General features: G+C 43.1%; 1 protein-coding gene and 1 non-coding gene across 2 annotated transcripts in view; both read left to right on the top strand.

The window, feature by feature from the left end:
• Positions 1 to 12380, top strand: part of NUBP1 (NUBP iron-sulfur cluster assembly factor 1, cytosolic) — a 612258-nt gene that overhangs the window by 343764 nt on the left and 256114 nt on the right. The window lies entirely within an intron of this gene.
• On the top strand, positions 2278 to 2384 carry LOC126945172 (U6 spliceosomal RNA). Its single transcript, XR_007722339.1, has one exon. It is a non-coding gene; the product is annotated as a U6 spliceosomal RNA (small nuclear RNA).

Below are 12380 nucleotides of genomic sequence, written 5' to 3'. Positions count from 1 at the left end.
GAGTCCCATGAGGAACACTAGATAAATTTAAAGCCCAAGATCAAATATCTGCAGGATTTGAGTCAATATTTTGGTGGGTGACAATAAGAATGTAGATTGGATAAATTACACTTATTACAACCAACAGCGGTTTATTAACTACACTAGAGATGCTGTTAAAGGAATAGCTGAGCAATTAGGGGCTACTAGCCAGATGGCTTGGGAAAATAGAATAACCTTAGCCATGATATTAGCAGAAAGAGTAGGAATTTGCATCATGATTAAAACTCAGTATTGTACCTTCATCCCAAACAATACCACCCCTGATGGAAGTATAACCAAGGCATTGCAAAGTCTAACCTTTCTGTCCAATGAATTAGCCAAAAACTCAGAAGTAAATAACACTTTCTCAGGGTGGCTAGAAAGGTGGTTCACTAAATGGAAAGAAATCATAGCCTCAATTCTTACTCCTCTTGCAGCTGTAATAGGTGTACTCATTCTTGTTGGGTGTTGTGTCGTACCATGCATCCGTGGGCTGGTGCAGAGACTCATAGAGATAGCACTTACTAAAACCTCCCTTAACTCTCCTCGACCTTATTCAGAGAAGCTTCTTCTTTTAGAGAATCAAGCAGAACAACTAAGACAAGACATGTTAGGGAAGTTTGAAGAGAAAGAACTGTAAAACTCAAGAGGATGGAGTTGTTGAATATAATGAATTCTAAATTTCTCTTCAAAGAATCATTATGTCAGTATGTTCAGTTCTTTGTTCTCCATTTTAAAGTTTAACTTACTCGTTCTCCTTGCCCCTAGTTTCAATAAACAACCTTTTCCACCAGTTCTAATCAGTAGTTCATATCTGTTCCCCTGGTCACCAGCTCTGTCCTGAGTCACCCCTGGTCACCTGCTCTGTCCTGAGTCACCTGTTCTGTAACCGCACTTCCTGCCAAACTATTCACCCCACCACTCCAGTTCATACCCCTGCTCTCTTTAAAACAGCCATTCAGAATTAGCTTAGACTGTGTGGTCCAACCCTAGCCAATAGGGGACATGGCAGTAGGGGCTACCTACATCATGAATAAAAAACCCTTCCCCTCCCTTGTTCAGGTGTGCTCTTGCCATTCATTGCTCCATCGTGAGTCACACCCTTCTATAGAAGTAAAATTGCCTTGCTGAGAAAATTAAATGTATGTTCGAGTGCTATTTCTTTTGTGGCACCAAAAAATTATTTATAACTTTCTATAGCCTCGACGGCTCCCTCCCTGAGATGATGGGGACTCCCAGAACACAGGAAGAGCAACCTTGCTCTGAGGAGTTGAGGAGGGCAGTAGCTTCCCAACCTATCCTGGAAAGCAGCATATCTCATTCACTGGTGTATGCTAGAATATGGACTTCATAAATACACCCTTGGGTCTGAAAGTCAGTTCCAACACTTAACTGATTTAGGCAACATGTTTTATGTCTCTCAGCCTTCTTTTTCTCTATGTGCAAAATGTACACAGTACTGGCCGCCTACATTTTGTAACAGTTTCCTTTCCTTCTCTGCCCTTCTCTTTTCTCTTTCCCCCTTCTTTCCTCCTTCCTTCTCCCTCTTTTTCTCCATTTCTTTTTCCATAATTAATCGGTTCTTCTTCTATTAAGAGGTGAGACTAGGCCAGGTGTGGTGGCTCATGCCTGTAATCCCAGCACTTTGTGAAGCTGGGGCAGGCAGATCACCTAAGGTCAGAAGTTTGAGACCCACCTGGCCAACATGGCAAAACCCCCTCTGTACTGGAAAAAAAATAAAAAAATAAATTAGCCGGGTGTGGTGACGCACAACTGTAATCCCAGATACTCAGGAGGCTGAGGCAGGAGAAGTGGCTTGAACCTGGGAGGCAGAGGTTGCATGAGCTGAGATCATGCCACTGCACTTCAGCCTGGGTGACAAGAGCAAAACTCTGTCTCAAAAAATAAAAATTAAAAAAAAGTAAGACTAAGAATCCTGATAGATACATACAGTGTCATTGTAAGGAATAAATCAGTGTGGTAAATTCTTACAGTTTTATGGTTCTGTTTGCTTTTTTTAGTTCAATAGTTTTTGGGGTATGGGTAGTTTTTGGTTACATGGATGAATTCTTTACTGGTGAATTCTGAGATTTTATTATACCTGTCATCCAAGCAGTATACACTAGACCCAGTATGTAGTCTTTTATCTCTCACCCAACTCCCAATCTCAGCCCACCTCAAGTCCCCAAAGTTCATTATATCACTCCATATGTTTTTGCATCCTCATAACTTAGCTTCCACTTAAAAGTAAAAACAGTGCTTGCTTTGGTAGCATATATACTAAAATTGGAATGATACAGAGAAGATTAGCATGGCGCCTGTGCAAGAATGATACTCAAATTCGTGAAGCATTCCCTATTTTTTTGGCTGGGTATGGTGGCTCATGCCTGAAATCCCAGCAGTTTGGGAGGCCAAGGTGGGTGGATTGCTTGAGGTCAGGGTTTCAAGACCAGCTTAAACAACATGGTGAAACCCTGTCTCTACTAAAAATATAAAAATCAGCCTAGCCTGATGGCGCACACCTGTAATCCCAGCTACTTGGCAGACTGAGGCAGGAGAATTGCTTGAAGCCGGGAGGCAGAGGTTGCAGTGAGATTGCCCCACTGCACTCCAGCCCAGGTGACAGAGTGAGACTCTATCTCAAAACAAAACAAAACAAAACAAAAAAACAGTGAGAATGTACAGTATTTAGTTTTCCATTCCTGCTACTTCACTTAGAGTAATGGCCTCCAGATCCATCCAAGTTGCTGCAAAAGACATTGTTTTGTTCCTTTTTATGACTGAGTATTCCATGGTGTATATATACCACATTTTCTTTATTTACTCCTTGGTCAATGGGCATGTAGGTCGGTTTCATATCTTTGCAATTGCAAATTGTGCTGCTATAAACATGAATGCATGTGTCTTTTTCAAATGACTTTTTTTCCTTTGTGTAGATACCTAGTAGTGGGATTGCTGGATCAAATGGTAGATCTACTTTTAGTTCTTTGAGGCATACTATTTTACAAAGTATTTGTTCTAATTTACATTGCCATCAGCAGTGTAAACATGTTCCCTTTTCACCACATCCATGCCAATATATATTGTTTTTTGACTCTAATTATGGCCATTCTTGGAGAAATAAGGTGGAATCTCATTGTGGTTTTAATTTGCATTTGTATGGTTCCATTTTGAATACAAGTTACACTTTCCTGTACCAGAAGCAGGGCTTAATTCCAATTTGCAGTTCTCCACCTCCTCCCAGTTCCTCAGTGTCATCCATGCAGATGTCTGCCCTATCCCGGTGACCACCTCCCCACGGGATAGCTAGATACAATCTTCCTGACTCACTCCAGTAAACCTCACAGCCTGCAAGTGCTGTGCAGGTATGCCGCAGTGACCACCTTTCAGTCACAGCCCAACCCGTGCCTACTTGCTTTAAACCAGGGCTGTTCAACCTTTTGGCTTCTCTGGGCCACATGAGAAGAGGAGTCACCTTGGGCCACACATAAAATACACTAATGCTAATGAAAGCTGATAAGCTAAAAAAAAAAACACAAAAAAATGCAAAAAAAATCTCATAGTGTCTTAAGAAAGTTTATGAATTTGTGTTGGGCCACATTCAAAGCCATCCTAGGCCACATGCAGCCCGTGGACCGTGAGTTGGACAAGCTTGTTTTAAAGCCACCAGTGGGAACTCCCCACAGGAAACCTGCTGCGGTGATGCTCTGGACCTGAGTAAAGGCTTTAGTCCTGCAGATCCTTCTCTCTCTTGCTCCCCATCCACTGGATGAGCTCCCTGCTGCCTCTGAACATCCCATCAACCCTGTGGTCACCACTCTTCTCCTTGGATCTGTGAGTAAGAAAGCACTGCTGTGATTTCCTGTGTTTTGTTGCACTGCTGCCTCTGTGTCACCTGACCCACACACTTAAGCCTGACTCTCCTCCTGGTCAGGGCTCTCCTCCCAGAGAGTGGCTGTGTTGGTAAGAACAAACTGGACACAGGTCAGACACGAGCAAAAGGGTGCCTGCCAGTACAAATAAGTCTCCTGGGAGAGGGACACCTGGTAACCAGTTGGACACAGGCTTCAGGTTGTCTACCAGAGAAAGAAGAATCCCATGAAAGGCACTGTCCAAACGCCCACTTCCCCTGGAGCCCCATCAGGACAGGGCTAGAGTTTATACATCCTCGCCCGAGAGAGACTTCAAGACCAAGTCACAGCAAAATCCCAACAATGAGATAACGCGAAATACCCAGGACAAAGCAAAAAGGCTAGGGAAGGGGGAGAGTGAAAAAGACCTTGTTTCCTAACTGCTAATTTACTGAGACAAGAAGGTCAACAGGAGACAGCAAGTCACTCAGAAGTAGTCATGGAAATAAATATATATATCACTTATTTTTATATTTATTTTGATGTATAATAAAAATAAATAAAAGATATAATATAATTATCATTTATTTTATATAGCATTTTATTATATATCTTATTTATTTTATATATAATAAAAATAAAAGATATATATTACATAATATATATATACACATATATATTACATATATATTACATAATATATATCTTTTATTTTATTTATAAAAAAGATATATAACAATATATAATTATATAAAAGCTATATATCATTAAATTATATATTATATATTTATATATTAATATTATATATTATAAATATATATAGGGTTTTTATATAATATGTATTATAGATAATACATATATATTATATAAGTTGAGTCTGTTTTTTTTTTTTTGAGACAGAGTCTTGCTGTCTCCCAGGCTGGAGTGCAGTGGCACGATCTTGGTTCACTGCAAGCTCCGCTTCCCAGGTTCACACCATCCTCCTGCCTCAGCCTCCCGAGTAGCTGGGACTGCAGGGGCCCACCACCACGCCCGGCTAATTTTTTATATTTTTAGTAGAGACAGGGTTTCACCGTGTTAGCCAGGATGGTCTCAATCTCCTGACCTTGTGATCCGTCCGCCTTGGCCTCCCAAAGTGCTGGGATTACAGGCATGAGTCACCGTGCCTGGTGTATTTTTATATATTATATATAATGTATATATTTTTTATTTTTATTATATATATAAAAATAAATAAGTGATATATATATTTACCTCCATGACTACTTCTAAGTGATTTGCCATCTCCTATTGATATATGTTAAATATTATATATATAAAATATAAAGATACATATATTAAAATATAAATATATTTTATTTGGTTTTTGAGACAGGGTGTTTCACTCTGTTGCCCCAGCTGGAGTGCAGTGGTACAATCTTGGCTCACTGTAGCTTTGACCTCCCAGGTTCAAGCAAGACTTTCACCCCCCAGGTAGCTGAAATTACAGATGTGTGCCACCATGCCCGGCTAATTTTTGTATTTTTTGTAGAGATGGGGTTTCATCATGTTGGCCAGGCTGATCTTGAACTCCTGAGCTCAAGCAATCCACCTGCCTTGGACTCCTAATTTTCTGGGATGACAGGTGTGCTTGGCCTCTTTTCTTTCTTTTTTTTTTTTTTTTTTCAGATGGAGTCTCAGTCTGTCACCCAGACTAGAGTGCAGTGGACCTCGGCTCACTGTGAGCTCCGCCTCCCAGGTTCACACCATTCTCCTGCCTCAGCCTCCTGAGTAGCTGGGACTACGGGTGCCTGCCACCACGCCCAGCTAATTTTTTTGCATTTTTATTAGAGACGAGGTTTCACCGAATTAGCCAGGATAGTCTCCATCTCCTGGCTTGTGATCCGCCCACCTCAGCCTCCCAAAGTACTAGAATTACAGGCGTGAGCCACTGCGCCCGGCAGCCTCTTTTAAAAAAAATCACAATATGTGATCATATTCCCAATAGAAAATTATAAATACAGCACTTAAAAAAAAATCAAAAGTCTCATTTTAGCACCACTCACTCCCAACTCAGTCTTTCCATGGCAGGCCAGGTCTCACTAACACAGGCCTCCATAACAACTGTTTCAGCACTGAAAGGCTAGAATGTAACAAAAGCCCATCAAGAGTTTTGCCTAGGCCTTTCCTGGGCCTTATAAAGCATGACAAAATAACGAAGGAATTCTTAATGGGACCTGTTTAGGATTAAACAAGTTTTATTGGGAGGTCTGAAAAAACTCCCCAGGCCTTCAAAAAGAAGTTTACTGGGGGTCATATTAGAGCAGAGGGAGAGACGAGAAGGAAAACGAAACAAGAGAGTGGCTCAAACACTTGAGACAGGTTTATTGAGAGTAAACCTGAGAAGGGCTTCTGGCTAGCAGGATCAGGGGCAAACTTCTCTTACAGCCTGAGGAGTTTAAAAAGGGCCCAGTGGGGGAAGTGTGCTCTGGGTGTGGTCCTACTGGGGAAGGGTTAGGGGAGTGCTGGCTGGTTGGAGGCTGCTGGGGACTTTGATATGCTTGGTTAGGGTTGTTATGCTCTGTTGAAGATATAGGTGGGGCTGACTTTTGCGGTTTGGTCAGGTGGCAATGGGCAGTTCTGAGAAATGGAAACTTGATACTTTAAGGTGGTGGAGTCTTGTTAAGATGGTGGTACTCTTGTCCTATCAAGACTAAGAAACTCCCCAAACCTCCATGATTTAGCAGGACAAGATAAGGGTAATCACCCCAGTACCTGGAGCCATTTAGATTAAGTAAATTTACAGAGGAAGGTCTTCACGATTGAGATCTTAGTTACAGACTAAAAGAAGTTAACCCGGTGCGGTGGCTCCAGCCTGTAATCCCAGCACTTTGGGAGGCTGAGGTGTGTGCATCACCTGAGGTCAGGAGTTCGAGACCAGCCTGACCAACATGGTGAAACCCTGTCTCTACTAAAAATACAAAAATTAGCTGGGCGTGGTGGCACGTACCTGTAATCCCAGCTACTTGGGTGGCTGAGGCAAGGAGAATCACTTGAACCTAGGAGGCAGAGGTTGCAGTGAGCCAAGATAGTGCTACCATACTCCAGCCTGGACAACAGAACAAGACTCCGTCTCAAAAAAAGAAAAAAAAGTTAATCACTTATATCTTTAGATAAATGCACACTTACATGTAGACATACAGCTTAGAAGGTATATAAACTCTGGAAAATTTTCTAATTTTGAGTTAGTCTGGTGATATTTTCCAGGCCTTCTCCCTGTAACCAGTTACCCAAATAAAAATTCCCTCCTTTCCCAGTTCATCTGCATCTTGTTATTGGGCCACAAGAATAAGCAGCCCGACCCTCCGTTTGGTGCGGGAACACTTCTGTTGAGGAGGTAACTACTCTTACCAGTTGGGTATATTTTCTTCCAGGCTTTTCAGGGCACTTATCTGTGTAGAATCCTGACAGATTGCTCTCAAGGTTTCACCACTCCACACTTTCAACAGAGAATGGAGTATGCCCTCCCCATCATTGGCTTTTTATTGTCAATAAAGTGAGGCAAAATTTTAAATCTGAGGATATTCTGTGTCTGTGTCAGAGATGTTTGAAACAGAGCAACTCCATCTTGAACAGGGGCTGGGTAAAATGAGACTGAGACCTACTAGGCTGCATTCCCAGGAGATTAAGGCATTCTTAGTAACAGAATGACATAGGTCAGCACAAGATACAGGTCACAAAGACCTGGCTGATAAAACAGCATGCGCTACAGAAACTGGCCAAAACCCCACCAGAACCAAGAAGACCATGAAAGTGGCCTCTGGTCACCCTCACCACTTATTATACACTAATTATAATACATTAGCATGCCAAAAGACACTCCACTAACACCATGACAGTTTCCAAATGCCATGGCAACGCCAAGGAATTACCCTATATGGTCTAAAAGGGGAAGAAATGCTCAGTTTCAGGAATTCTCAGAAAACTCATGAATAATCTACCCCTTGTTTAGCATATAACTGAGAAATAACTATAAATATACTCATTTGAGCAACCCGTGCCACTGCTCTGCCTATGGGGTAGTCATTCTTTTTTTTTTATTTTCTTTTAATTGAGACAGTCTCGCTCTCTCACCCAGGCTGGAGCACAGTGGCGTGATCTCAATTCACTGCAACCTCTGCCTCCCAGGTTCAAGCAATTCTCCTGTCTCAGCCTCCCGAGTAGCTGGGACTACAGGCACCCACCACCATGCCTGGCTAATTTTTGTATTTTTAGTAGAGATGGGGTTTCACCATATTGGCCAGGCTGGTCTCAAACTCCTGACCTTGTGATCCACCTGCCTCAGCCTCCTAAGGTGCTGGGATTACAGATATGAGCCACTGCACCCAGCCAGAGTAGTCATATTTTATTCCTTCTCTAATAAACTTGCTTTCACTTCTTTTTTACACCAGGTCCAAGAATCCTCTCTTGGGGTCTGGATTGGGACCCCTTACCAATGACATCTGCTCTAGACTAATCTTATGTCCTGCATTTGACGAATCAGGAATCTCAGGTGAATAGGAAAAATTGTTGGATTGGAAGGAGATTCTGGTTTCTGGTTTCCCTGGCTCTCGTTTAATATGTAACCCTGAATAAGTAGCTTTCCCTTCTTAAATCGGTTTCCTCAACTACAATGAGAGGATTTAGATCTCCAAAGTCTCTTGTAGTTCAGACCCTCAAAAAAATCCAAAACACACAGCTAGGCGCAGTGGCTCATGCCTGTAATCCTAGCACCTTGGGAGGCCGAGGCAGGTGGATCACAAGGTCAGGAGATCGAGACCATTCTTGCTAACAAGGTGAAACCCCGTCACTACTAAAAATACAAAACATTAGCCGGGGTGGTGAATCACCTGAGGTCAGGAGTTTAAGACCAGCCTGGCCAACATGGTGAAACTCCGTCTCTACTAAAAATACAAAAATTAGCCAGGCATGCATGGTCGTGGACACCTGTAGTCCCAGCTACTCAGGAGCCTGAGGTAGGAGAATTGCTTGAACCCGGGAGGCAGAGGTTACAGCAGTAAGCCGAGATTGTGCCACTGCACTCCAGCCTGGGCAACAGAGCGAGACTCCATCTTAAAAAAAAAAAAAAAACGGGCCGGGCGCGGTGGCTCAAGCCTGTAATCCCAGCACTTTGGGAGGCCGAGACGGGCGGATCACGAGGTCAGGAGATCGAGACCATCCTGGTTAATACGGTGAAACCCCGTCTCTACTAAAAAGTACAAAAAACTAGCCGGGTGAGGTGGCGGGCGCCTGTAGTCCCAGCTACTTGGGAGGCTGAGGCAGGAGAATGGCGTGAACCCGGGAGGCGGAGCTTGCAGTGAGCTGAGATCTGGCCACTGCACTCCAGCCTGGGCGACAGAGCGAGACTCCGTCTCAAAAAAAAAAAAAAAAAAAAAAAAAAAATCAAAAACACACAAGTTATATCAGAGCTCAAGAATCTGGGAGCTCTTACTTTGGGAGAGTTGGGTGAGGTTCTTATGGTCTCCTTTACAGTTTGTTTATTTCAGTCCAATCTGATAGATTCTGTCCTCAGACTCTATTTATAGTGATAACTGTGTGAAAGGAAACTAAATCTCAGGACCCCAAAAATCACTAAGCTAAAGGGAAAAGTCAAGCTGGGAACTATGTCAGGCAAACCTGCCTCCCATTTTATTTCTAAATAACATAACTACAAAGATTTAATAACAACAGCAACAACAAAAAAAAGCTACATACCTCCCTCACAATTTACCGAGAAGGAAATTACTTGTGGACAAAGGACACAAAGCAGTCAGATAGGCATTTGTCTCAAGTAATTGTCACTTGAGACAAATGCCTACCTGACTGCTTCCTCTGCCCTATTGTTTCACTAAACCGTAAGTGACTATTCCTCTACCCTCCTCTCACATGTAAACTGCATATTCAGTGAAAGGCTAATCAGAGACTCAAAGGAGTGCAAGCCTTTGTCTCTTGTCTACCTGTGACCTGGAAATTCCCACCCTACACCCAGTTGTCCCAATGTCAAAGATAATTAATCTTCAAAAAGCTTTAGTTCCCCGTTCTTTGTTTCTTACGACCAACTTCCTTGTACTTCCTACCCGCCTGTAAACAGCCTACCTGTTGTTGTCTCCTACCTGTTCTGTAAACAACCTTCCCACCTTTGCAGCACCCAGACAAGTCCTTCTGGCCTAGTAAAGGACAGTCCCTCTTCCTTCCCACCTAATAGACCCTATTCAATTTTAAACCTTAGCCAATCCAGTTAGCTTAGATTGTGAAGTCCAACCTCAGCCAATGGGGAAAGGACACAGAAGTGCTAGGAACTGCGTCAGGGATAAAAACCCCTGCCCTACCCGACTTGGTGTGCTCTTGCAGTCGTGACTGGCGCAAGCCACACTCTTCTGCAAGAGTAAATTTGGCTTGCTGAGAGATCTTTTGTTTTAGTGCTCATTTTCTTTATGACTCTGAGCTCTTATTTCTAACACCACCTTTCCAGGCCAAACCAATGTACATCTCACACATATTGATTGATGTCTCATATCTCCCTAAAACGTATGAATCCAAGCTGTGCCCCGACCACAGTAGGCACCTGTCATCAGGACCTCCTAATGTTAGAAGTGTGTGAACCAGAGCAATTCCATCTTGATAGGGGCTGGGTAAAATAAGGCTGAGACCTTCTGGGCTGCATTCCCAGACGATTAAGTCGTTCTAAGTCACAGGACAACATAGGAGGTCAGCACAAGATACAGGTCATAAAGACCTTGCTGATAAAACAGATTGCAGTAAAGAAGCCGGCTAAAACCCAACAAAACCAAGATGGCTACGAGAGTGACTTCTGGTTGTCCTCACTGCTACACTCCCACCAGCGCCATGAGAGCTTACAAATGCCATGGAAACGTCAGGAAGTTACTGTCAGGCCTCTGAGCCCAGGTCTGCAGGTATTCATCCAGATGGCCGGAAGTAACTGAAGAATCACAAAAGAAGTGAAAATGGCCTGTTTCTGCCTTAATTGACAACATTACCTTGTGAAATTCCTTCTCCTGGCTCATCCTGGCTCAAAAGCTCCCCTAGTGAGCACCTTGTGACCCCCACCCCTGCCTGCCAGAGAACAACCCCCTTTGACTGTAATTTTCCTTTACCTACCCAAACCCTATAAAAACGGCCCCACCCCATCTCCCTTTGCTGACTCTCTATTCAGACTCAGCCCACCTGCAGCCACGTGATTAAAAAGCTTTATTGCTCACACAAAGCCTGTTTGGTGGTCTCTTCACACAGACACATGTGATAGTTACCCTATATGGTCTAAAAAAGGGGAGGCATGACTAATCCACCCCTTGTTTAGCATATAATCGAGAAATAACCATAAAAATGGGCAACCATTTTTTACAGGCTCATGCCTGTAATCCCAGCACTTTGGGAGGTCAAGGTGCGTGGGTCACTTGAGGTCAGCAGTTCGAGACCAGTTTGGCCAATATGGTGAAACCCCATTTCTACTAAAAATGCAAAAATTAGCCAGGTGTGATGGCGTATGCGCCTGTAGTCCCAGCTACTTGGGAGGCTGAGGGAGGAGAATCATGCCATTGCAGTCCAACCTGGGTGACAGAGCAAGACTCTGTCTCAAAAAAAAAAAAAAAAAAAAAAGCGGGGGGCAACCAGCAGCCATCAGGGTTGTTCTGTCTACGGAGTAGCCATCCATTCTTTTATTCCCTTACTTTCCTAATAAACTTGCTTTTCCTTTAATCTATGGACTCACCCTGAATTCTTTGTTGTGTGGGGTCCAAGAACCCTCTCCTGGAGTCTGGATTGGGACCCCTTTCCTGAAACACTGAGACTGTGTGTCACACGCACATCCTTAACCTTGGCAAAATATACTTTCTAAATTGCGATCTGTCTTTGATACTTTTGGGTTCACAATTGAAATGTGCAGTGAGACTTATTTTATACCATGTTATTTTGTGTATTTTTTTGTTTATTATCCTTTTTGTTTGCTTATTTTTCTCCTCCTCTTCCTTCTGTTGAAACCTTTCTTTACTTCCTTCTGCTTGTTTACAGCAATTTCATTGTTCTTCTGTTCTTTCAGTGACTTCCCTCAAATGTCAACATATATTACTGTTTTTTTGGTTTTGTTTTGTTTTGTTTTTGAGACAGAGTCTTGCTCTGTCACCCAGGCTGGAGTGCAGTGGTACGATCTTGGCTCACTGCAACCTCCGCCACCCAGGTTCAAGCGATTCTCCTGCTTCAGCCTCCCGAGAAGCTGGGACGATAGGTGCCTGCCACCATGCTTGGCTAAGTTTTGTATTCCTAATAGAGACAGGATTTCACCACTTTGGCCACACTGGTCTCGAACTCCTGACCTTGAATGATCTACCCACCTTGGCCTCCCAAAGTGCTGGGATTACAGGCATGAGCCACTGCACCCAGCCAACATATACTACTTTAAACCTTTTTGTTATGGAAAATTTCAAACATATACAAAAGTAGAAAGACCAATATAATAAATCCCATGTATCTGTC

Source organism: Macaca thibetana, chromosome 20 (assembly GCF_024542745.1).
Source record: "Macaca thibetana thibetana isolate TM-01 chromosome 20, ASM2454274v1, whole genome shotgun sequence".
In the NCBI taxonomy this organism is placed as follows: Eukaryota; Metazoa; Chordata; class Mammalia; order Primates; family Cercopithecidae; genus Macaca; species Macaca thibetana.
The sequence above is the reverse complement of the archived record's forward strand: the minus strand, read 5'-3'. Positions and strand labels throughout refer to the sequence as shown.